Source organism: Silene latifolia, chromosome Y (assembly GCF_048544455.1).
Source record: "Silene latifolia isolate original U9 population chromosome Y, ASM4854445v1, whole genome shotgun sequence".
Taxonomy (NCBI): Eukaryota; Viridiplantae; Streptophyta; class Magnoliopsida; order Caryophyllales; family Caryophyllaceae; genus Silene; species Silene latifolia.
In genome coordinates, this window is record NC_133538.1 from 364,624,911 (window position 1) to 364,651,164 (window position 26,254).

A 26,254-nucleotide genomic window follows, 5' to 3' on the forward strand; every position below is an offset into this window, starting at 1 on the left:
CTTTCGGGGTTATTTAGCTTGGTTCTTGTGTTCTTTACGCCGGAATTCTCGCGATTGTAATCTCTTACTCTCTTTTAATCTTAATCTTTTATTTGTTTGCATTATTTCTCTTGTTTAGTTCTTTTAATTTCTGCCCTAATCTCTTTTATGCGATTTAATTATCATTTCCATATGTTTATTATTAGTTCATTCATAATTATTAGTCTTGACAACATCAAAAATATGAGTAGCTAATTTATTTCATGTTGGGATTAGGGGATCTACGGTAGAACTGTGATGTTGTGGTGAATAAGTTAGACGAATTATTTGTGAGACTCTATCCCCATGGCAATTTACTGTATCACCGACTTAGTTGAATGCACGCTTCTAAGTTACCCTTTAATCTGGTTAAATTTACTCCTGGATCGGAAGATTGGACTAAATAGACCTGCTATGAACAGTAGACTACCCTGACGAGGACGGAAGTTAAGTTAGTTGAAATATTGGATAGAAAGTGGACCGGAAGGACCTTTCCATATCCGTCTCACAGTAATTTATCCAAGCTATTTATAGTTGAGTCACTAGACTGCCGTAGTGAACCGAAGTCCTGACATGTCCCCTCTTTATTGATAGTTTATTCCTATTTTCTGCCTTTATTGCTCTTATTTATTTCTCTTCCCTTAAAGTTTAATTAGTTTAGAAAACCAAATTTACAACCCCCACTTGTGAACGAATAGACGAACGTTTTAAAGATATCTTGCCTCCCTGTGGAAATCGACCCGACTTCCCTAGCTATATAGTTAGTTTAGTTAGTTATTTTTGATAGGTATACGACTGCCCTGTCAAATTTTGGCGCCGTTGCCGGGAAGGCAATTACCCTATCTGTTTTTGTTTCGTTTATTTTATCCGTCTCAGGGAATTCTTATTCCTTGAGACAGTTCTTATTTATTTTCTTTTAGTGTTGTGTATGGCCAGGTCAAACAGGTTGGAATTAGTTTCAGCTGATTCTGAGCCAGAGAGACTGTTTAGGCATAGACTCCGTCTGCAAAGAGAAACACGAAAGAAAGACTTGAGTACTTTCGAACCCGAGCTTCAGCATTTCCTATTTATAGAAGACCCGTCTTTAGAAGAAGACAATTTCAGTTCTGTAAACCAACCAGTAAAGATGCCGAATATCGCAAGTCATTAGGAGCCTAAAGCATCATCTTGTAGACACCTCAAAATGTCTACCAAGCCTTAAGGGTACCCGATGATGAGGCTAAAATTTAATGACTAAATGAAAATGTACAATGTTACAATTAACGACTCTTTACGCTTATTACCCGAGAAAATGGATTGAAAACCACCTTTAAGCCTTTTATTTCCATTTAGCCCACTTTAGTGTGTTATTGGCATATAACCAATGAGGTCCAAATTTATCCTCATACCAAATGACAGTCAGATTAAGGCGCAATTGTTATTGGGCCAAATAAATAAAAGTCAAAGAGGTGATATTAATTGCTCTTAGCCGAGTATCAATAGGAAACCGAGAGAGAAGGGTGTGTCATGTAGCAAGATAACAATGAGATAATATTTGGTAGACAAATGAGAAGGTTTTTATTTTTTTTCACCATGATAAGAAAACTAGTGACAATCCCTATCGATATGCCAGTAAACTACAACAAAGCACCATGCAAGTACAATTCGTCTAGTTCCAAATCTCCGCAAAGCCTAAATAGCACACCACTATAAATACAACTACAAAATATACGGACGAAATACAAGGACGATTGACGAGAGACAATTACACCGAGAGACAGAAAACAAGAAACCGACGAGCCAGACACCCCCAAAAATATTACCGGATACACTATTTCAGATCCAAATTCCATACTCTCATACTGTCTCAAATATTTTATCCCAGTTTCAAATTAAACCCCTCACAAATAAATTGTCTCAGTTTCTATATAAGCGCAAAGAGCCGTTAATTAACGACAAAGTCGAAATTCATTAATAGTCAACATCCACATAGGCCCGAGGGTACCAGATTCAAATAAGCTTTTCTCTACTCTTTCTTTTAATTAGTTCTATTATTTTACCTTTTATTTATTTTCTCTATTTTATTGTATTTACTAACCAAGTTAATTTGTCCTTGTCTCAAATTTTCATCGTCTTATGTATAAAATTGTATAGTTAACCTTTTTTTATTGTTAGTTTCGTCAAATATATAATATTATGAATAAATAGTAGAGGCCGTCAGTTTGATGGGCGATCCGGGGTGCCTAACACCTTCCCTGATCGTACCTTTACCCCCCGAATCCGCAATCTTTGGTTTAGGCCGGAGTGACGGATCAGTCCCCACACCAGGGATCAAAAGGGGCCTTTTCCGTTAAAATTATTTTTGTATGTTTTTTATAAAACCTACTGGTGACTCCATATTATTTATTTATTTTAAAAAGAGATTTTTTCAGGGATTTCACAGTGGCGACTCCGCTGGAGACTTAATAAGCGGGTAAGACTTGAAATTTATTTGTAAAGTTTTATATTTGACTTTAAAAAGACGATAATCCTGCTATGAAGTCTGTCTTAGCTTCTTCTATTGGATGACCACGTATTAGTTGTAGTTTGCACTCCGTTCGACAAGTTTTGTATGTATGTCTGTTTATGTTGGCCAAAATTATGAATCTGATTCACCAGGAGTTGTAAGCATGCATATAGTCTTCTAAGGGTCCATACGAGTTTATTTACTTTACTTATTGTTTTTGCTATTATTGATTTTATATATTTGAATGAAATTGTCTTATCGTATTTTATATATTATTTCAGATAAAAAAGGTGTGGGCTCCAATATCACGCCATTTAAGCTACCCTATTTCACCCTCGGTAAAATATGTTGTATACTTAGAAGGTCCATTCGACCGACTAGGTCTACACATATTTTCCACCTCATGACGTCGCGTTTTGGCAACTCGCTTGGTCCATATGACTGGGTGAGCACAAAAGCGAGAGATACCCTCGGGTATTTTAATGTTATGAGTACCCAATTTCCAACCCGCTAATCTAACCATAGATCCCGTAGAACCTTTGACTAGGTCATATGATATGTCTTGTACGTTAATTTGCTTTTATAATCTTGTGTGTTTTGTAATCCTTATTGACTAATTAGACACAGGAAACAACATTGGCGTACCTTCAATACGTATTGTCTTGGGTTATATGTTTTGTTCACTAATGTGAAGGTCTGCGTGCATGCGAGTCTTACCCACTGATTAGTAGCTAACCACAATACAAATTCTAGACCTGTGAACAAATTAGGAGTCTCAATTTCTTAATAGACGGTCCGCATCCATCCATCAGTATATCACAATTACTCCTCAGTCTCCTATTGTATTGATAATTTTTCTTTTTTCTTTTTCTTTTATTATTCAATTTATAAAAAAAAACCCAAAAAAAAAAATTCTCCTTAGACTTTTTTTTTTTTCAATTTTCAATTTTCCAGCTTAATTACTCATTTGTGATCCATGTAAAAATTTGTATATAGCGTCTCACACATTGAGTCCTTCAATCAATTCTCAAACAACTCTTCCAGATTTCTGATTTCTAAAGTCATGTCAACCAGTGTGAAAAGAAACTAAGAGTAAACATAAGCATGTCGATAAAAAAAAAAAGAAAAAATTCACTCTTATAGTCATATTATCTCATACGAGTGTTCCTGACATTACCTAAAAAAAAAACACTAGTTTACATAGGTGTCTAATTAAGATAGGATCATCCTAGTCCTTTTTGAGTTACATAAATAAATAAATACGAGCATATGTCCTTTTTATTAGTCACTTGTTCTACTTTTTACCCTTAACTAGTAGAATAGATTTAGAATGCTTTAGATCGTATCTCTTTAGTGTAGATCAATCGACCTCTTAGAATCAGCCTGAACGAGGGCGTGCATTTGACCACCTTTTCCATCTCTTATGGTGTGATAATTCCTTGATCGCCGTGTCTCTAGGTGACCTCTAGGTTTGGAGACTACATCTTTTTACGTGATTCGTCAAATTTCCATATTTCAAATGACTACCAGATTCGTCAATTTCCCAAATGAGCACAACACTCTATCTACCGGATTCATAACTTCTCATATCTCAAATGATTACTAGATGAGCATAAACTCATGTGATCAACCGTTTTAGCAATTTTCCATCCATTCCCATTGGTGCTAGAAAACTAGCTCAAAAATATTCAAACCGGATTCTCAGTAAACCCGGGTCCAAACATAAAAAATAAGACACGTGAACGCGCACTCTGTGCTATTTTATAGGTGATCACTAGTCCCTTAGAATGAACTTAAGATGTGAGTCAAAGTATCAATCCAAGCTAAAAAATATTCAACCAAAGACTCTCATAAGTCAACGAAAATTCCAGTCAAAGTTGCAATCAACTCTAGTAGTGACGGAAGTGTCAAAAAGTCAAAGACAAAAAAAACACATGATTTCAAAGATCCAAATCCGGTTTCAAAAGTCTCAAAAAGTCAAAGACAAAAAACTATGATCTCAAATAGATACAACTCCAATGTCAAAAGTGTCAGAAATTCTCAAGACACAAAGAAATCAAGCCAAAGTTGCAATTTAATCCAGCGTCAAAAATCTCAAAAATTCACAAGACAAAAAAAAAATCCAGTAAAAAAAAAGACAAAAAAACCCCCAGTCAGAGGTTGCAATTGAAATTCCAGAGTAGTCATTTTTCCTTTCTCAAACGAGTCAATCCACAGTTACATTGTCTCCATTCCTCTCGGGACGATCCTTTCATTCATGTAGGTGAGTGAGAGAGGCACACAGATCTCCAGTGTCTTCTAACACCATAGAACCTTCTACTCCATTCCATTTATCACCCTCGTTCAGCATCTAAGACTTCGGGGGATGTACACTAAATTTATATGGTCACAAAAGTATTTTGTTTCTATGGTATTAGTTTTGCTTAACTAATAGAGCTTGTTACTGTAAAGAGGGCAGGACTCATCAAATATAACTTAAAGTTACAAATCAAATAAAAATGATAAATATTCTCCACATCAGAGATATTTCTAGAGTAATAGTATCCCATCTTTCTACTTGGATCACATTTGGGTCAAACCCCATCTTTTTCAAAATATTTTCAATAAATAAAAATTAAAAAACTTTTTCCAATACTCATTTCAAATGTTTTTAAAAATAACATTTTTTGCATCATATCTAGGACATGCATTTGCATTCTATGTGTCATATATTTTCACTAACTACTCCAGTCGACTACTTTGTCATTCATCTTCCAGATTCATCCAAAGTGGGGGCTTCTCATAAAGTCTCATTTTTCTCGTAATAAAATTTTGCCAGTTTTAAAATCAATCAATTCTCCAGCTCTTTTCGTGGAATAAAATTTTACGATCCTCAAATCAGCTTCTTTTTCAAAATAAAATTTTGAAATCCTTTGGTCGGCAAGCCCTGACATGCATTTTGAGTTCTTAAAATAAAATTTCTGAACTTATCCTTTTTGTGAAATAAAATTTTGCAATTTTCAAATCCTTGGACGGCAGGCTCTGACATGCATTTTGAGTTCTTAAAATAAAATTTTATGAACTTATCCTTTTTGCGAAATAAAATTTCGCAATTTTTAAACCCTTGGTCGGCAGGCCCTGACATGCATTCTGAGTTCTTAAAATAAAATTTTCTGAACTTATCTTTTTGCAAAATAAAACTTTGCAATTTTCAAATCCTATGGTCGGCAGGCCCTGATAAACATCTGAGTTATTAAAATAAAATTTTCTGAACTTATACTTTTTTCAAAATAAAATTTTGAATTCCTTGGTCGGCAGGCCCTGATAAGCATTTTAAGTTCTTAAAATAAATTTTTCTGAGCTTGTCCTTTTTGCGAAATAAAATTTTGCAAATTTCAAATTTATCGGTCGGCGGTCCCTGACACGCATCTAAGTTTGTGAAATAAATTTAATGATCTTATCCATCCTTTTTCAAAATAAAATTTTGAATTCCTTGGTCGACAGGCCCTGATATGCATTTGAGTTCTTAAAATAAAATTTTATGAACTTGCCTTTTTGCGAAATTAAATTTTGCATCCTAGTTTGTAAAATAAAATTTACATTCTAATCCATTTTCAGAATAAAATTTTGAATTCCTCGGTCGGCGGGCCCTGACACGCATTCGAGCTTGTGAAATCAAATTTTGCAAGTTCATTCTTAAGTGAAACAAAGTTTTGCTTAACCAGATTCCAAACCAGCGAAACATTTGTTTTGCTCTACCAGATCCAGACAAGCTAAACAAAGTTTAGCTATACCAATTTCCAGACCAGCTAAACAAAGTTTAGCTAATCCAGATTCCAGACCAGCGAAACAAAGTTTCGCTCTACCAGATTCCAGACCAGCTAAAAAAGTTTGGCTATTCCAGATTCTAGACCAGCAAAACAAGGTTTTGCTTTACCAAATTCCAGACCGGCGAAACAAAGTTTTGCCATACCAGTTTTCAGATTGGTGAAACAAAGTTTTACCAGCTCCATTCTAGATTGAAAAAACAAAGTTTTGTCATCCCAGTTCTAGACTAGCTGAACAAATTTTGGCTATACCAGTTTCAGACCAGTGAAACAAAGTTTCACTATGCCAGTTTCAAACCAACGAAACAAAGTTTCGTTGCGTCACTTCCATCTTCATTCCGGATCTGTAAAACAAAGTTTTGCTAAGCCAGTCCCAATTTTCACCTACTCCAGACAGGTAATATAAGAGGCCCAGGTATGTTTCTTATCCTTTATCTGTCCCGACCGGACTACTTTGACAATCGTCTTACTCAGACTTGGTCAAAGTGGGGGCTTCTGTAGACACCTTAAAATGTCTACCAAGCCTTAAGGGTACCCGATGATGAGGCTAATAATTAATGACTAAATGAAAATTGACAATGTTATAATTAACGACTCTTTACGCTTATTACCCGAGAAAATGGATTGAAAACCACATTTAAGCCTTTTATTTTCATTTAGCCCACTTTAGTGTGTTATTGGAATATAACCAATGAGGTCGAAAATTTATCCGCTTACCAAATGACAGTCAGATTAAGACGCAATTGTTATTGGGCCAAATAAATAAAAGTCAAAGAGGTGATATTAATTGGTCTTAGCCGAGTATCAATAGGAAACCGAGAGAGAAGGGTGTGTCATGTAGCAAGATAACAACGAGATAATATTTGGCAGACAAATTAGATAAGGTTTTTATACTTTTTCACCATGATAAGAAAACTAGTGACAATTCCTATCGAGATGCCAATAAACTACAACAAAGCACCATGCAAGTACAATTCGTCTAGTTCCAAACCTCCGCAAAGCCTAAATAGCACACCACTATAAATATAACTACAAAATATACGGACGAAATACAAGGACGATTGACGAGAGACAATTACACCGAGAGACAGAAAACAAGAAACAGACGAGCCAGTCACCCCCAAAAATATTACCGGATACACTATTTCAGATCCAAATTCCATACTCTCATACTGTCTCAAATATTTTATCCCAGTTTCAAATTAAACCCCTCACAAATAAATTGTCTCAGTTTTTATATAAGCGCATAAGAGCCGTTAATTAACGACAAAATCGAAATTCATTAATAGTCAACATCCACATAGGCCTGAGGGAACCAGATTCAAATAAGCTTTTTTCTTCTCTTTCTTTTAATTAGTTCTTTTATTTTACCTTTTATTTATTTTCTCTATTTTATTGTATTTACTAACCAAGATAATTTGTCCTTGTCTCAAATTTACATCGTCTTATGTATAAAATTGTATAGTTAACCTTTTTTTTATTGTTAGTTTCGTCAAATATATAATATTATGAATAAATAGTAGAGGTCGTCAGTTTGATGGGCGATCCGGGTGCCTAACTCCTTCCCTGATCGTACCTTTACCCCCGAATCCGCAATATTTGGTTTAGGCCGGAGTGACGGATCAGTCCCCATACCAGGGATCAAAAGGGGTCTTTTCCGTTAAAATTATTTTTGTATGTTTTTTATAAAACCTACTGGCGACTCCATATTATTTACTTATTTCAAAAAAGGAGATTTTTTCAGGGATCTCACACATCTATTACCAAGGGTTTCAATCTCCAGACTGAGGATGGGAATACTTTTGACATCCGTCCGTCTTATATCAATCTGGTGGAGAGAAATCTCTTTAGAGATGTGGCAGGTGAAGACCCAAGGAAGCATATGGAGGTCTTTACGGACTACTGTTCTACAATCCCCGCCACAAAGGGGGTAACTCAAGACAAGATTAAGGAGGTGCTGTTTCCCTTTTCTTTGACTGACTCAACCAGGGAGTGGCTGACCGACTTGGACCGCACGGCCGCAGGAATCACAGACTGGGAGACCCTTGCTCTTGCTTTTTATAAGAGATATTTCCCTCCGCAGCGCACCAATCAGCTGAGGGCAAAGATCACTAGTTTCAAGCAGGCACCTGATGAGACTTTCTATGAAGCTTGGTGTCGGTTCAAGAGGTTGGTGAGTTCTCTTCCTCACCATGGTTTTGATCCGTGGCGTCGGCTCAAGAATACTGATGATGATAAGGGATGGGCCATTATTGAGGAGATGGCGACCCATTGTGCTGAGTATTGGAACCCACGAGATGGTACTCGAATAGTTCACGCGGTTAACAAGGCAGTTGTGGCTCAGTTGGAAGCCATGAATGCCCGGTTTGATAGATTAGAACTGCAACCTGCTTCAGATCAACAGACGTTTCATCTTTTGACTAGACAGGACACCGTCACATGTGAGAGGTGTGGGAGCAACGACGGTCATACTCCTATTGACTGTCTTACAGAGAAGGAACAGGTCCTTGCTTTTCAACAATACAGGCAAGGAGGGGGTTCCTATTATAATAACCAAGGGGCAGTCCACCCCAACCTGAGGTGGACAAGTCAAAATGTGCTCAATCCCACTCCTCCACCGCAGCAGCTGCAGCCATATGTCCCTCCTCATAAGGCTCAACAAGTCTTTCAAAAGCCTCCTACCTTCCCTCCTCCCAATCAAGGTGCATCATCTTCTGGTGGGGTAAGTGACCTATCTGAATTGAAGATGATGTTGCAGTATTTGACAAAGCAGTGGCAGCTACGTGACCAACAAAAAGATGCGTCCATCAAGTCACTTGAAACTCAAGTTGCCCAGTTAGACGCGAACCAGTCCATGAGAAAGCAGGGTCATTCGCCGTCACAAGCCGATAAGAATCCACATGAGACGGTTAATTTAATAAATCTGAGAAGCGGTCGTTCATACGAGGGACCCAAGCTGTTGAAATCAGACCCGAGGAAGGCTAATCTTGTTGATGAATAAGTTACTGTTGATGAAAATGAGCTGACAACGAAGAAAGTGCTCGATCGACTAGTTTCTGGGGGTCGATCGAGGAAAACTTATGAAGAAAGTACTCGATCGAGTTAAAATACTGCTCGATGGAGTGACCAGAAAAAAGAACAACTCGATCGAGTAGCCCAAATAGCTCAATCGAGTGGAAATGTTGAGGAAAGAGTTCGATCGAGTGATATTTTTTGCTCGATCGACTATTGCTGATAAAGAAGAACTCGATCGAGAGCCTGCTAGTGCTCGATCGTGTGAAATCTCTCCTGAAAGACCTCGATCGAGAGGTAAGAATTCTCGATCGAAGGATATAGAGCTTGATCCAGCCGACACGTTGGAAGAGAGGAACAAGGGGCTCGAAATACCTATTACCGTGCCCAACCCGAGGCGACTACAGAACACGAAGGCTAATCAACAGTTCGGTAAATTTGTCGAACTTCTGAAAACCTTGCAAGTCACTGTTTCGTTCGCCGAATTGCTGACATAGGTACCCTCTTACCTTAAATTTATGAAAGAAATTTTATCACATAAGAGGCATATTAATGATCATGAGACGGTAGCTTTGACCGAAGTAGGGACTGCCATAGTTCAGAATAAGTTACCTCCCAAACAGTCACACCCGGGTAGTTTCTCGATTTCGTGTCATATAGGTACCCACTTGATTGATAACGCGTTATGCGATCTTGGCGCTAGCGTGAGTGTCTTACCCCTGTCTCTTGCCAAGAGACTTGGTTTGACTAAGTTTAATTGCACGAACATGACTGTACAGATGGCCGACCGTAGTATATCACGGTCGTTAGGTGTCATTGAGGACATACCTGTTAAGATCGGGAGGTTCTTTATTCCCGTTGATTTCGTTGTACTTGACATCCCCGAGGATACCCACACCCCTATCATTTTAGGGAGACCATTTTTATTCACTGCTCGTGCAGTGATTGACTTCGGGGGCAAGACATTGACTTTTTAGGTTGGGGATGAGGAATTGATATTCCATCACTCTAAGTCTCGAAGGGCTCCCATGGAAGCTCAGCCTTGCAATGCCCTTTCCTCCACTGACCCTCATATTGACATTCCAGATGAAAATTTGGAATCCCGTGCTGCCATTGTGACCCCTCCTCCTCAAATTGAGAGCGAAAAGGAGGAGAATTCTTCTGTTTTCCTTGTTGCAGGTACAGACAAAAATAATGCAGGAATTGTCAATGGTCATTGTGCAATAATATCAGTCAAAGTGGAGATGATAACGTTAAAGCTGGTGAGAAAGGAATAAGGACGAGAAATGTTCGCGCGTATGTTGACGTCAACTATTCTCCTCTTACTGATTCAAGTACCAGGTCGTGGAAAATGAAGAGGACGATTAATGTTGCTGAAGTGACGTCCTCCATTCAAAGGCCCTCCATGGGGCTACTGAATTGTTTTGAGAAGTGAGCGGGGAATGCCCCGTGTAACAAATTGTAAATACTGATTTTAATTTTCTGTTGAATTTGTTTTATTGCTTTTATCAGGACAATTAGAATTTATACATTTTTAGCATAGTTTAGAGGACTATAGACTGTTACTTTTTATATTTGGTATTTTGGGATATGTTTGCGGTTGTTTTTATCCAGGTTTGGGGAGATTATACGCAATTTCAAGGGCTGACACGAGGAAAAGAACTCGATCGAGTACTTTTTGTACTCGATGGAGTGAATTATGCTCGATCGAATGGTTCCAGAGTGCTCGATCGAGAAAGGCCAAATAAGGGAGTACTCGATCGAGTATATTTCTACTCGATCGAGTGAGTTGCATACAAGAGCTCCCGATCGAGTGTTTTAAAATCACTCGATCGAGTGAATTTGCAAATGACACGTAGGAAGTCTCTTAAACTCCCTTCTTTTCTTCATTATATCATTTCCTTATTCATATTTCACTTGCCCTTCACAATTTGCGACTAAGACCTCCCAAAATCCTCCATTAATCTTGCCCTTATACCAAATCCAACACCTACAATTTGTTCCTTGCTAATTACTTGACATTTGCCCTCTACTTACCCTTTGATTTTCGTTGATTTGCACGGTCAATTTGGGGTTTTAGGGTTTGCGATTTTTAGTCAAAAAAATCGCCTAATTTTCTTCGTTGATTGTCGATTATTTGCTTAATTTGTAGGTTTCTCATCATCAAGTAAGTATTCCCTTACTCCATTATCTTTTTATTGCATTAATTTTGCCTTTTTGAAGTACATTGGGAATTAGGGTAGTCAATTTTGTTCAAATTTTTCGACTATATTTGTGATTTTATGCCTAATTTGCCTTACTTGATGATTAATTACCTTATCTCATCGCCATTTACATGTTTATTTCGAATTTTATGAAAAATTTGTGATTAGGGTTCTTGCCTGAAAATTGGGTTTTTCTGCTGTCTCTGCTTAATTTGCTGCATTTGTTGTCTGTTACACTACACCCTATCACTGATCATCTGTTTTATTCGAATTTTTGAGGAAAATTTGGGATTTAGGGTTTGCTAAGTCGAAATTTTCGACTGTCTTAGGGGATTTTCTGCTGTTTCACTGTAATTTAATTATCGTTTCCCCTGCCCTATTTGACTAGGATGGATTCTAGCTCTACGCCTTCTACCTGTTCGACTGTCAGTCCGTCCTTGTCTGAGACGGTGGTCCCTGCTGCCACCACCGCCTACGCACCTGATAGTACCACAGCCTCTACCTCTGTTTTCCTTGTTAGTGCTGCTGGTACTGTCTTTGCTGCTGGTAGCACTGCTGCTAGCCCCGTTTCAGTCACCACTTCAGCCACTTCTGCTAGCACTGCTGCTAGCCTTTCTTCCTCTGTGGTGGTCTTTGTTGCTTCTTCTGTTGCAGCCTTAGTTAGTACTTCAGGTACGGTGACCACCCCTGCTGCGTGGTCACCCGCAGTCACAGCTGCTTACCGGATGGCTCTAGTTCCTCGTCTCGTCGGAGGACGGGCTTCTACTTCAGCTTCTAGTGGTCGGGGTCATGCACGAGCTACACCTGCTGCTGGCCGTGTTACCATCCGAGGGGACGACTCCCTCGACTCACACCCCCAGGTAATTTTTGTTAATGGTATTCATCGTACTATATTTTATGCTTTAGTAGACTGTGACTTTCTCCCGACCCGTTTTTTGTGTCGTACGTCACTTGAGAGGCTTGGTTTATATAAGGCGGTGTGTGAGCTTTTGAGGGGCACGGGGATGACCGGACTTATTACTATGAGTGGCCATACCTTTAGGGAGCTGAGCCTTGAGTTCTTCAGCTCCTTTACCTTCTCCTCTGGGGCACACGACGCTGCCCCCACTAGTCTTTCTGTGTCCTTCCAGTTGTTCAACCGGACTTTTTCTATGATAATGGAGGAGTTTGGCACTAGACTCGGCCTTTCCTTCACGGGCGCCACTGCTGCCCCCAGGAAGGTCCTCCGTCAGCTTTGGCAGACTTTGGCACAGACCCCTTTCGAGGAGCGACGTCTCGCTCAGGTCCACCTCCCCCCTGCCCGTTACTTTCTGCGACTGATGGGAAGCACTATTTTTGGCCGAAAGGAGCCAAACAACATCACTAACACCGAGCTTTCCAGTTTGGGCGGTTACCTGATCATCGACAGCGAGGGCCCCTTTGCCTTCAACATTGCTTACTTGACCGCCCAGTACTTTCAAACTCAGGGAGAGAAGACCACGGGCACTATCGTCTGCGGTGGCATAACTACCTTTCTTGCCCATCTCTCCTCCCTGTCTTGCCCCGTGACTTACCGTATATAGCTGGAGATAGGTACCTGGGACTAGCTTCTATGTTCTCTTAGACCTGGCTGACTTCAGACTTCCGGACTTGGAAGATAGGTAGTTCCTTGTCCGTGGACCTCCCTTGTAGCACCCTACCTCATCTCGTCCCTTTGCACACTGTTGCACGGGACATCCTAACACCACCGTTACCCATGTACCACCTATCTCTCCGACCACCTCCTACTTTAGCCGCTTCTAGGAAGCGGCGTAGACCTGAGACCGGAGAGGGATCCACAACTTCCATGGGTGGCCAGACTTCCACGGCCACACCTACCCCGATCCCTACTCCTACTCCTACTCCTACTCCTGCGCTCGACCAGACACAGCCGGTTCCTCCGGCTAATTTTGTTTGTCCTCCACCCTTTGAGGCGTCTGCGGTCATGGACCAAGGGCGCCGTGACAGTTTGTTGCTTGAGATGGCAGAGAGACAGGCTCGTATGGAGAGGGACATAGCTCTCACATTGTTCCCTCTGTACGAGTATCACATGAGGCGACATCGTCCGATCCCAGAGGGTTGGCCACACCCTTCCTTCTACCGGTACCCCGCTGAGGGGTACCTGGAGTCTGCTAGTGAGGAGGAGGACGAGGACCAGTGGCGGCCGCAGCGAGAGCTCAGGACGAGTAGAGGAGGAGTAGAGAGCAGGAGCCGGATGATACTGTCGTTTCGTACCAAAAATAAACCTATGTTACTACTAACAGAAGTCAGCGGTAAGTAGGGTCGATCTCCACAGAGAGGCTAAGTTGCTATCTATCTGTTTAATTCGGTCTGTCAGGGTGTCACAGAAATGGGGGTTGATTGTTGAACTAAACTAATGAAAAGGTAAGAGAAGAATAAACGCAAGAAATTAACAAAAAGAGAAGGGAATATGCTAGGAGTCGGTCCACCGTGGCAGCTAAACTATCGGTATACTGAGGCGATTAGACTATTGATAAGAAGAGCTATGGTCGTCACCTTTCGGTCCTTAAACCGCCCTAGAGCGTAATAGCTTAGCTTTCACCCTCACTACGATACCCTATTGTAATTAAGCAAGCCTTCCCTTCCAATCTTTCGATCCAGTCGGGTTAACTAAATTTATTGGTCTCCTGCATGCATTCATTCGACTGACGATTACGCTTAAATTGCCTAATACAATTCTTATCGCAAGGCTAATCTATTCAAGTCAATTATAACATGTTGATACCACGGCTTCCCTAATCCTAACATACTAAGGAGAATTAGCTAGACATGGAAATAAGGAAAACAAGAATAAAAGAAATAAAAAACAATAAACATTAAATTAAAAAGAGAGATGAGAAGAAAGAATTACTAGATTAAAAGATCCGGAAATGAAGAACAAAAGTAACAGTGTATCGAACAGTAACCGAGTAAGGGGGAGAAGAGAAGAGAATGAGAGAGTTTAAATGACGTCCTAACCTTCCTATTTATAAGAAAATAGGATTAGCTAAACCTAATTAACGGAAATAAAGCAAAAAGCCCAGCCCGTAGCAAAATCCACTCGATCGAGTGGAATAAAACAACTCGATCGAGTAAACCGAGCCAAAAACCAGTCGATCGACCAGATTAGTTACTCGATCGACCGAACACACATAAGGGACTGGTCGATCGACCAGAAAAAACTCTTTCGGCGACTAATTATTAGACCTAAAACCACTCGATCGACTAGGAAAGCATTCGATCGAGTGGATCTTGACTTCAGCAGCTTAGAATTCACGTTAGTTTGACCTTGACTTGTCCTTTTAGCTCCCGAAACAACTTCACGCATCCCAAGACAGCTATAATTCCCGCTTCAAATCTACTCTTCCTCCAAATGCATGCTAAATGGACGGCAAATGGCTTGATTTCACTACTTTATGGTCCATTCCTGTATTTAAGACAAAATACACCAAAGTAGCATATTCGGGGCATTTCGTAGCATAAAACCACGGTAAAAGCATAAAGATACGCGCATAAATTAGGTTAAAAAGACTATATAAAATGCACGTATCAAATCTCCCCAAACCAAACCTTTACTCGTCCTCGAGTAAACTAAAATGCAACTAATGGAACGGAAAAAGATAACTCAGAGCTAGCTACAAATGCCCACTTAAGCCAATTTAATGCAAGCAAACTAAACACTTATAGCAGGACAGTCAAATGCAAACGAGTTATAAGATGTTTATAATAAAGCTGAACCGTCGACCTTGCAAGACCTTTAACAATGGACTCTCACGGGTCACTCTTCTCTCATGAAGCAAAGGGTAAGCATATATATGTAATAGAGAAAGAAAAATAGTCGCTCACCTAGACTACGACCCACATAAACATGCATGCAACTAATATGATAGACAATTCTAACTACCGTACACACATTCCAACCAAACAAGGTCCTATCACCGCCGAGGGCTTACAAAAATATGGTAAAGTGAGGCAATGGGTAAGAAAAGGCAAAACATGTTATGGGAATGTGGAGGTATAAGTGATCAAGCTAGTACCTAAACAGAACCATATGACAACATATCCATTTCCAACTCAATTATGAATTAAACACATGCCCTTCATTTGGCATAAAACTCACCAAACCGAACTGAAAATACTCCTCAATAAATGTAAATAAAGCATAGGAGCATAAACCGTCAACAATACAAACTTTTTCTTTTTTTTTTCTTTCTATTTTCTTTTCTTTCTTTATTTTTTCGGTTTCTTCTTCTTTTTCTTCGAAATTTTTTTTCTTTCTTTTTTTTTTCTTTTCCTTTCTTTTTCTTCTTTTTCACGTCCTTTTTCATCATCCTCCTTTTCTTCATAAATTACCAACTCCAAGTCAACAGATACAAGCCAAAATTTGATACAATGAAATATATACCGCAAAGCATACACTAAACTAGCTTGACAAGGCAAAGCTAAATTTGGAATGTTGCTAAAGGTCAACTGCAAATTTGGCTAATGTGGAGTTTATGGGTAAAAATGAAAGAAAGGGAAATTGTAAGCACCTCCCTGCATGTGACACCAACCACTAACCCGAATGTATGACGGCAAAAAGCAATTGAATTTCATATACGTGCAAATTGATGAACATGTTATGCAAGGGGTATACTACTCACAATCCTACATGAAACTGGTCATAAATGACACCAGTTTATAAGGCTCTAATTCCTTAGAAATTATAAGTAGGTTGCCAAAATTTCAGGTCAAGTCTATATGTTCAGCTAAATTAAACATTAACTCGTAGATATGCAATAAGACAAAACTAATAAGATAACAGTTTAATGCAAGGCTTAAGCAAAAAGACAGTTAAAGTGCAGTTTCATCACTGAAATCTACCGTTCCGACTCAACCTATTTGCAAAAATAAACGTGATTTTTGAATATTTGAATTTTTTTCAAATTTTTATGGGATTTTAAATTTTTATGAAAATAAACAACCATGCATACATAAATTAAATGTGATAACAGAAATGCAATAAAAGCAATATGCAGACACAGATATGGATGCATAACCTCCTCAAACCAAACCGTACAATGCCCCCATTGTACCAAAACATGGAAAGGAAATGCAAACTGAAAGAGAAAGAGAATAAATGCGGAAAACTCACAAGATAGCGCGAATAAAGGGACCTCCCCAAACCGACCATGAACATGGGAGGTTGCTAAGGCTCCGAAAACCGTCTCGGAAGCGATACAGTCAAATACACTCGATATCCGAAGAAAATCAGTCGATCGAGTGAAATGGGCATTCAAAACTGCTCGATCGAGCAGAAAAGCAGTCGATCGAGTAGTTTCATATCTGCAGGTGGTTGATCGAGTAAAAATTTCACTCGATCGAGAGGATCTCTCAGCTAAAGTGCTCGATCGAGTAGAAAAACTACTCGTTCGAGTGATTCTCAATGTATTTCCTGCAAAACGCAAATAAAGCAGCCCGCAAACTAACAAGACAAGCATACTGAGATAGTTTATGGTATAGAAAACCATTTATTACAACTGGAATGAAATAAAAACAAAATAAAATCTCCGGGTTGCCTCCCGGGTAGCGCTAGTTTCAGTCAGGTCCCAGCTCGACCTTCTTTTTCTTCGAGTCCCTCTAATTAGTCACAATCAAAACAGCTCAAAGCGCGCAGCATCAAATCATACATCTGCGCATGTGCTACACAAAAGCATAAGTAGCACCATAGTGGAACAAAGAGATAGGAAATAAAATTGTATAAACATTTAAGTCTAACAAATTTCCTATGACAGCTCCTAAATTTATCCACAAAATATAGGAGCGCGGGAGCAATTGTCAATAGAGTAGGGTATCGTTTCAGATTAGCAATTTTGACATGATAAGTACGGTGAAAGGCAGTTAAATTATACGTCCACATGGGAGGGGATATGGCATTAAAAGAATTACCATGAATCAAACGAGGTAGTGTACTTTGAATAACAATAATAAAATTATCGCTAATTACCTCAGGTAAGTTGCTCTCAATGGAATCATTGACAAAAGAATGTAATACCTCATCCGTGCTAGGAGCAAATACCGACTCACCGTCCCTTCGTCGCCCTCGGTGGAATTCAGCCCATAAATCTCAGCTTCAAGTGTATCCGACTCGGCTTCGAATAAGGGTAGCTCACCGTAACCGTCATCATCGTCAAAATCGTCGCCTAAAACGAACCCAACTATCATATCATTGCTCTCATGGCCAAATCGATCGATCGAGTAGAATTTTTACTCGATCGACTACTTCCCTCCCGCATTTCACTCGATCGAGCAACAAAATCACTCGATCGAGAACTATCCTTCTGCATTTCACTCGATCGAGTAGAGATTTTGCTCGATCGAGGACTTTCTTCTGGAAATTCACTCGATCGACTACTTTTAGTTACTCGATCGAGTGAGTCTTCTTGCATAGGGCTGAAATCTTCGTGTGGGGCGGTGAAATGTGATAGAAACTCGTCGTCGGAGTCATAAAAGTCGTCCTCGGCATTGGGCAACGCGGTTTCCTCGGGGAAAAACCGCTCTCGGAAGGTATACCTCTTCTTCTTGCATCTCACCGTTAGGCCGAGCGATGCGTGACTCCAGCTCAAGGATTCGAGCGTCCATATATCTATCACTCTCTTGCACTTGGGATACAAACGTCCTCACTAAATATGTCAGCTCCGCGATCTCTTCTATCTCTATCTCAGCTGCTAACTAAGCAACTACAGACTCGAGCTCATCAACTCGCGAGACATATTCTTGCGCTTGGAATGCAAGTGTCTCCATCAAGGATTTCGACTCATGCAAATTCTTCTTCTCGTATATCGGGAGGATCTTGTTGCGGTGGCCATTGATAGGGTGGATATGGCGGCACAACTACAGCTGCATTGCGCTCAGCAGTACGACATCCCCAAGATTTCTTCCTTTCCCAACTAGCAGATTTTTCAGCTTGGGCTTCAAACTGAGCAATTAGTCGGGAGACAGATGTTATCTTGGCAAGAGGGATCGAAGGTACTCAAGCCTTCCCTTCGATAATCTCCCTCGTGCTTTGTCTAATAAACCCGTAGGCCTATCAAAACAAAGACTAAAGAAAAAGATAAGAACGGCCTCAAGGTACTCAGTCTTCCCTTGAGGCGGAAAGACAAACAAAATAAAACAGAAAAAAAGCGTCGCCTCCCCGGCAACGGCGCCAAAATTTGATACTGTCGTTTCGTACCAAAAATAAACCTAAGTTACTACTAACGAAGTCGGGTAAGTAAGTAGGGTCGATCTCCACAGGGAGGCTAAGTTGCTATCTATCCATTTTAATTCGGTCCGTCAGTCGGGTGTCATAGAAATGGGGGTTGATTGTTGAACTAAACTAATGAAAAGGTAAGAGAAGAATAAACACAAGAAATTAACAAAAAGAGAAGGGAATATGCTAGGAGTCGGTCCACCGTGGCAGCTAAACTATCGGTATACTGAGGCGATTAGACTATTGATAAGAAGAGCTATGGTCGTCACCTTTCGGTCCTTAAACCGCCCTAGAGCGTAATAGCTTAGCTTTCACCCTCACTACGATACCCTATTGTAATGAAGCAAGCCTTCCCTTCCAATCTTTCGATCCAGGTCGGGGTTAACTAAATTTATTGGTCTCCTGCATGCATTCATTCGACCTGATAACAGTTAAATTGCCTAATACAATTCTTATCGCAAGGCTAATCTATTCAAGTTAATTATAACATGTTGCTACCACGGCTTCCCTAATCCTAACATACTAAGGAGAATTAGCTAGACATGGAAATAAGGAAAACAAGAATAAAAGAAATAAAAAACAATAAACATTAAATTAAAAAGAGAGAAGGGAAGAAAGAATTACTAGATTAAAAGATCCGGAAATGAAGAACAAAAGTAACAAAGCGAAACGAACTGGCAAGTAAGGGGGAGAAGAGAAGAGAATGAGAGAGAGTTTAAATGACGTCCTAACCTTCCTATTTATAAGAAAATAGGATTAGCTAAACCTAATTAACGGAAATAAAGCAAAAAGCCCAGCCCGTAGCAAAATCCACTCGATCGAGTGGAATAAAACCACTCGATCGAGTAAACCGAGCCAAAAACCAGTCGATCGACCAGATTAGTTACTCGATCGACTGAACACACATAAGGGACTGGTCGATCGACCAGAAAAACTGCTCGAGCGACTAATTATTAGACCTAAAACCACTCGATCGACTAGGAAAGCATTCGATCGAGTGGATCTTGACTTTAGCAGCTTAGAATTCACGTTAGTTTGACCTTGACTTGTCCTTTTAGCTCCCGAAACTTCACGCATCCCAAGACAGCTATAATTCCCGTTCCAAATCTACTCTTCCTCCAAATGCATGCTAAACGGACGGCAAATGGCTTGATTTCACTACTTTATGGTCCATTCCTGCATTTAAGACAAAATACACCAAAGTAGCATATTCGGGGCATTTCGTAGCATAAAACCACAATAAAAGCATAAAGATTCGCACATAAATTAGGCTAAAAAGACTATATAAAATGCACGTATCACCGGACCTGGACTACACTGTGACGGTGGAGGACGTGACAGAGGAGGCTGACGAGTAGCTACTGGTCTACTCACTTCCCCAGTTTTCAGGTTGGTTTGAGGAAGTTCGTGTTTTGTATGTTTATTCTCGCTCTTTTATTTCTTTTGTCTCCTTTTTATTTTATTATTATTCATTTCTTGGTTGTATATTCTTGTTCCCTTGTACATATCTGCTGGTGTATGCTGGAGGACAACGAGGGCGTTGTCCGTTTTGGTTTGGGGAGGGTAATGCATCCTTGAGTCTGCATTCACATTTGTTTTGCATTCACGTTTCTATTTTCCAGCTTGCATTGTATTTATTTATTTCATTAAATCATAAAATCCAAAAAAATTAGAAAATTTCAAAACAATCAAAAAATATTCACATTTACTTTTGCATATAGGTTGAGTCGGAACGGTTGATTTCCGTGCTGATATTTCACTTTAACTTGTCATTTTACTTGAGCCTTGCACTATCATTGCCGGTTATTAGCCGAGTCTTACACATAATGTACGAGTTATTGTTCAAATATAGCTGACTGTTTAGACTTAACCTGATAAATTGGCAACGTACTTTACAATTTCTGAGATTTAGAGCCTTATAACTGGTGACATTCATAATCGGTTTATATAGGAATTGAGAGTAGTACTCCTTACATAGCATGTTCATCATTTTTGCACTTTTATGACATTTGATTTCTTGTCAAATGCATACATTTGGGTTTGTGGTCGGTGTCATATGCAGGGAGGTGCTTGCAAATTTTTCCCTTTTCTTACATTTTTCAGCCATTTAGCTCCACTTAAGCCAAATTTAGCCTTTTTGACCCATTAGTTACATCTAAAACTAAGCCTGCCTTGTCAAGCTCGTTTAATTTGTCTTTTGTGGTATATTTTTCCGTCTGCGGTTTGGCCCATGTGTATTTTGTTTGGAGTTGGTGGCGAATTAAGGAAGGGAGTATGAGAAGAAAAAAAAAAGAATTGTAAAAAAAAAAAGAATTACGTGAATTGAAAGAAAAAAAAAGAAAAGAAAGACGAAAAAAAAAGAAAAAATGAAGTTCACGTTAAAACCAGAAGAATAAAAATCAAAAATTTGAGCTGGTTTGAATATTTAGTCCGTCTGTGTTCATTTCTATTTGTGACGGTCTCACTCCTCCGTTTTATTCCATATTTTTGAGGAGATAGTGTATGTGATTAGTGAGTTGTGTGCCAAATGAAGGGCACTTGTGTCTATTTCTTTGTCAGTTGAGATTCGGACGGTCTTATATGGTCTTGTTTAGGAACTAGCTTGACGCTTTTACCTCCACATTTCCATAACTTGTTTTGCCTTTTCTCACCTGAACCTCACTATTCCTATACTATTTGTAAGCCCTCGGTTGTGACGGACATTATTGGTTGGATTGTATGCATTAGTACTTGAATCGTCATTCATTTTTGTTGCATGCATGCTATGTAGGTCGCAGTTTAGGTGAGTGACTGTTTCTCTTTCTCTCTTTTACATATAATTCACCCTTTGCTTCATGAGAGAAGAGTGACCATGTGAAAGTCCGATTTTGTTGGTCTTGCAAGGTCGATAGGTGGGCTTTATTTCTGAATAACTCATAACTCGTTTGCGTATTGACTGTTATACCTGTAACTGTTAGTTTTTGTTGCATTAAATTGGTTCAAGTAGACGTGTTATTGCTAGCTATGAGTTTTCATTCATGTTCCATTAGTTGCATTTTAGTTTACTCGAGGACGAGTAAAGGTTTGGTTTGGAGAGATTTGATACATGCATTTTGTATAGTCTTTTTAGCCTATTTTAGCACGTATTTCCTTGTACTTTTGTACTGTTTATATTGCATTTTTGCCCCGAATTGGCTACTTTGGTTCGTCATGTCTATTTTACAGGAATGAACGTGAAAGTACTGGAATCGTACCATTTTCGTCCTATTTTGCATGCATTTTGAGGAGACGGGATTTTTCAGAGTGAGATATTACATTGGGATGCGTGAAGGAACGGTCTACGAAGCAGTCGGCTACGAGTTGGAGCTGTTTCAGAGGAAGAACACTCGATCGAGGACATTTATTAGTCGATCGAGTGGTTTATTGGCTGAGGAGGTCGATCGAGCTGTTTATTCTAATCGATCGATAAAGCTGAAATTCAAGGATGCTCGATCGAGTAACAATTTTGGTCGATCGAGTAGATTACCTGTAGAAGTCTTCGATCAGCTGTTTCAAACTGCTCGATCGAGTGGTTTGCTATTTCACGGGCCTTAATTAGTCCGTGTTACTTATTTTTAGTTTATGGACTTCGCTAATTTCTATTTAAACGCATAATAATTAGGTCATTAGGATCTATCTTTTCATCTATCAATTTACACTACTGTTGAACGCAACTCTATTCTTTTTCTCTTTTCCAAAAACTTTTACTGTAACTTTTACTTTCGGGGTTATTTAGCTTGGATCTTGTGTTCTTTACGCCGGAATTCTCGCGATTGTAATCTCTTACTCTCTTTTAATCTTAATCTTTTATTTGTTTGCATTGTTTCTCTTGTTTAGTTCTTTTAATTTCTGCCCTAATCTCTTTTATGCGATTTAATTATCATTTCAATATGTTATTAGTAGTTCATTCATAATTATTAGTCTTCACAACATCAAAAATATGAGTAAATAATTTATTTCATGTTGGGATTAGGGGATCTACGGTAGAACTATGACAATGTACTGAATAGCTTAGATGAATTATTTGTGAGACTCTGTCCCCATGGCAATTTAACTGTATCACCAACTTAGTTAAGTGCACGCTTCTAAGTTACCCTTTAATCTGGTTAAATTTAATCCTGGATCGGAAGATTGGACTAAATAGACCTGCTATGAACAGTAGACTACCCTGACGAGGACGGAAGTTAAGTTAGTGGAAATCTAGGATAGAAAGTGGACCGGAAGGACCTTTCCATATCCGTCTCACAGTAATTTATCTAAGCTATTTACAGTTGACTCACTAGACTGCCGTAGTGAACCGAAGTCCTGACATGTCCCCTCTTTATTGATAGTTTATTCCTATTTTCTGCCTTTATTGCTCTTATTTATTTCTCTTCCCTTAAAGCTTAATTAGTTTAGAAAACCAAATTTACAACCCCCACTTATGACCGAATAGACGAAACTTTTACAGATATCTTGCCTCCCTGTGGAGAACGACCTGACTTCCCTAGCTATATAGTTAGTTTAGTTAGTTATTTTGGATAGGTATATGACTGCCCTGTCTGCGGGGATGAGAAAACTCACGCCGACGAGACGAGCCAATTGGTCGAAAAAGGTTAGGTTGTGGGCCCGGACAAGGAACCCGACTATGACCGTAATATCAATTGATGGATTTCAACCAAGACCTCGTTTGAGTCTCACCATCTAGGGATCACAAAGACACAAGTGTCCTAGTTTTCCCCATCAGAGTCGCCAATCCGTGGACATGGCCCACCTGCGACGCCCAGCCGATATGTGGGACGCGACAGCGGTCTTTTTGAAAGCCACGCTCGGGGGCGTGAAAATGCTTTCGACCGGATCGTTTTAGATCGGTCGTTTTCGTCTCGGCAAGGGTCTTGAAACAATGTAAGAGATCTTCGGAGTCGCCACCAAGCATTTATGGGATGCTTGGAACCCGTTCGAATCCACTTTATACCTAGGTCAACCAAGGCAAAAAGCGGTGCTTGACATAGGTACTAAAGATAAGGAATCGTCCCTCTTTAGCATCCTATCTCTAGAATGACTCTTGTACGCCCTGGATAAGGTCATCCACTATCCAAGGTTTCTCACTAAGAGGTGAAGGTACATATTAGGAAGCCCTTTAATCGGACACACAATCCCACTCGCGGTAGCGGCCTCTACTGATCGATCTTGGTTGGTTAAATGCAAAAGTTGATAAAACGGGTAAATGCCTGAATGCACATCCACGAGTTTGAACCTAACATGTGAGCTTTCTATGTCGGTTGTTTAATCCAAGTATCAAGCATTTGATGTCGGGTTGGATTTAATGTTGATTTGCATGCAAGACGGAAATTAAACATCCATTTACCGAGTTAGGTTTATGCTGCATAACGTGATCCATTTGTCTTAGTAAGGCGTTTTCCAAATATGATGTGAAATAGACAGATTTGTCATCTGATCCGTCCTGTATTTGGGTAAACCGAAGTCGGGATCGTCCTAGACAAATGCTGGAAGGAAACAGACCCTGCATCAGGCAGCCTATATAGGCGCGAGCCATCAAGCGATGAAAGCAGGTCTGCCCTTGTTAGGTTCATATACCTATTATTAGACTCCTCTAATAGTGAACTAATTAACTTGTTAATTATTTGTTCTTTAGATCTAGTGCATGCATAACAAAATGAAAGATTTATAAGAAAAACAATGTTCCTTACATTGTTAAATGGTTCGAAATATGTGGGCACAAGTAAGGTCACCTTCCTTCACTTGTTCTTGAGCTAATTATGATGGATGATCCTCCTAAGACTCCAAGTATAGAAGCCACTCCAATAAATTGCACCCAAAATTAATCCTAAAAATTCCTACTAATATTAGCTAGATATGTAGTAGAAATATAACCTTAATAATACTAATGTTCTTGTATTACTACCTCTAGTAATAGGATGATGATTATTAGTATTGTAGAGAGTTTTTATCAATTTTGCATGTGAGGAAAGTTAGAGAGAAGCATAAGCAAAAACAAACAAAAACTAGTGGAAAAATATGAGCAACAAAATTGCCCATATAGAGAGCCAAAACCGGTTGGCATTAGGCAAAGGGAGAATCTTTCCCTTTTGTTTTTACTTGTTTGTTTATAATGGGTACAGTAAAGGAGACAAGTGTGTAAGATGTAGCATGAAAAGGGTTGTGTGATATGTCACAATCACACAATAACCAACACCTATAAAAGACAAAAGAGCATCTCTTGTGCTCTTTAATATGACCGAAATATTGGTCTTATTTTGGTCCATTTTTGCCTTTAGTCATTTGTCCCACAAATGCTTATAAGTCATATGTTCAACAATCTTGCAAATTTAATTATTAATGTAATCATTTAACACTTAAATATTACAATTAATAATATAATATACACTCCACTTTTTGAGTAGTATACTACCATTATATCAACATATAATGGGTCCCATAATTTCTAGTTAGTTAAAATTACAACTTCTTGTAACTTTAAATAACTAATTACCTCTACCTCAAAACTTCTATTAATACCTCAACCAATTTAGTAATATAACACTTAATTACTAAATTTAATCTTATTTAATCACATTATAATAAGACGCAAAAATGCACTCCCAAAATTAAGGAATTAATTAATCTGTATCGCATACAATTAATTAAATATCTATTTGGGCCTCATCCTATAGGTGCGACCTAAAGGGATCAACTGACCACCACCGTCACACGACAGTAATGTCAAACTCTAGTTAGCCAATCATTACCGATTAATGACGGTCAGTCAACTGTATAAAGAATCATCCCTCACGTATTCTTAGTATGAGATTTAATTATGATATTTAAATCATGTGATCGCACTATTGTTGAGAACACATTTCCCAACAATCTCCCACTTGTCCTCGACAAGTGTGCGTCACCAATTCTCTTGTCCTATTACAATCTCCCACTCAATGCAAGGTGTCTTGCAAGTCGTACTTCCATTTGATCATATCTTGAGTGGTTTTCTCGATCTGGAGATTAACTGTCTGACCGGAATTATCTATCATAGACACCTTCCGAGCGTGGCCACGCATTTCCAGTTAACTACTCCTCGAGTGGCCTTGAGATTTCAAACAACCCTGACAAGAGGTGGACAATTCCTATCGCCCTATTCCCTTCGTTCTCCACCCACCATCATAACCCAAAATATTCCCAGTTTGACCTCATTTACGAAATCGTAGAGTATAAATCAAAGCTAATCAGAAGTTGTGCCAACTTGGGCGAATAGTCTCTAGTCAAAAGAATTGACTCATAAGAATACTATAGTAGCTCTTGCCACGACCAGGCTTTATGAATTACCAGAACTCTATAAGCGCTCACTGCCCGACAGATTGTCCCATATAGTCTGCCTATGTGATCGACTAGCCATCCCATATAACTCTATGTCACTTGAACTTGCCATCAATCGCATCACACTCTAGTCACTTGGAGACGTCAC

General features: G+C 39.3%; 1 non-coding gene across 1 annotated transcript; it reads right to left on the reverse strand.

The window, feature by feature from the left end:
* Positions 1-8,402: 8,402 nt before the first annotated feature.
* LOC141635739 (small nucleolar RNA R71) lies at positions 8,403-8,508 on the reverse strand. Its single transcript, XR_012540402.1, has one exon. It is a non-coding gene; the product is annotated as a small nucleolar RNA R71 (small nucleolar RNA).
* Between the last annotated feature and the right edge of the window lie 17,746 nt (positions 8,509-26,254).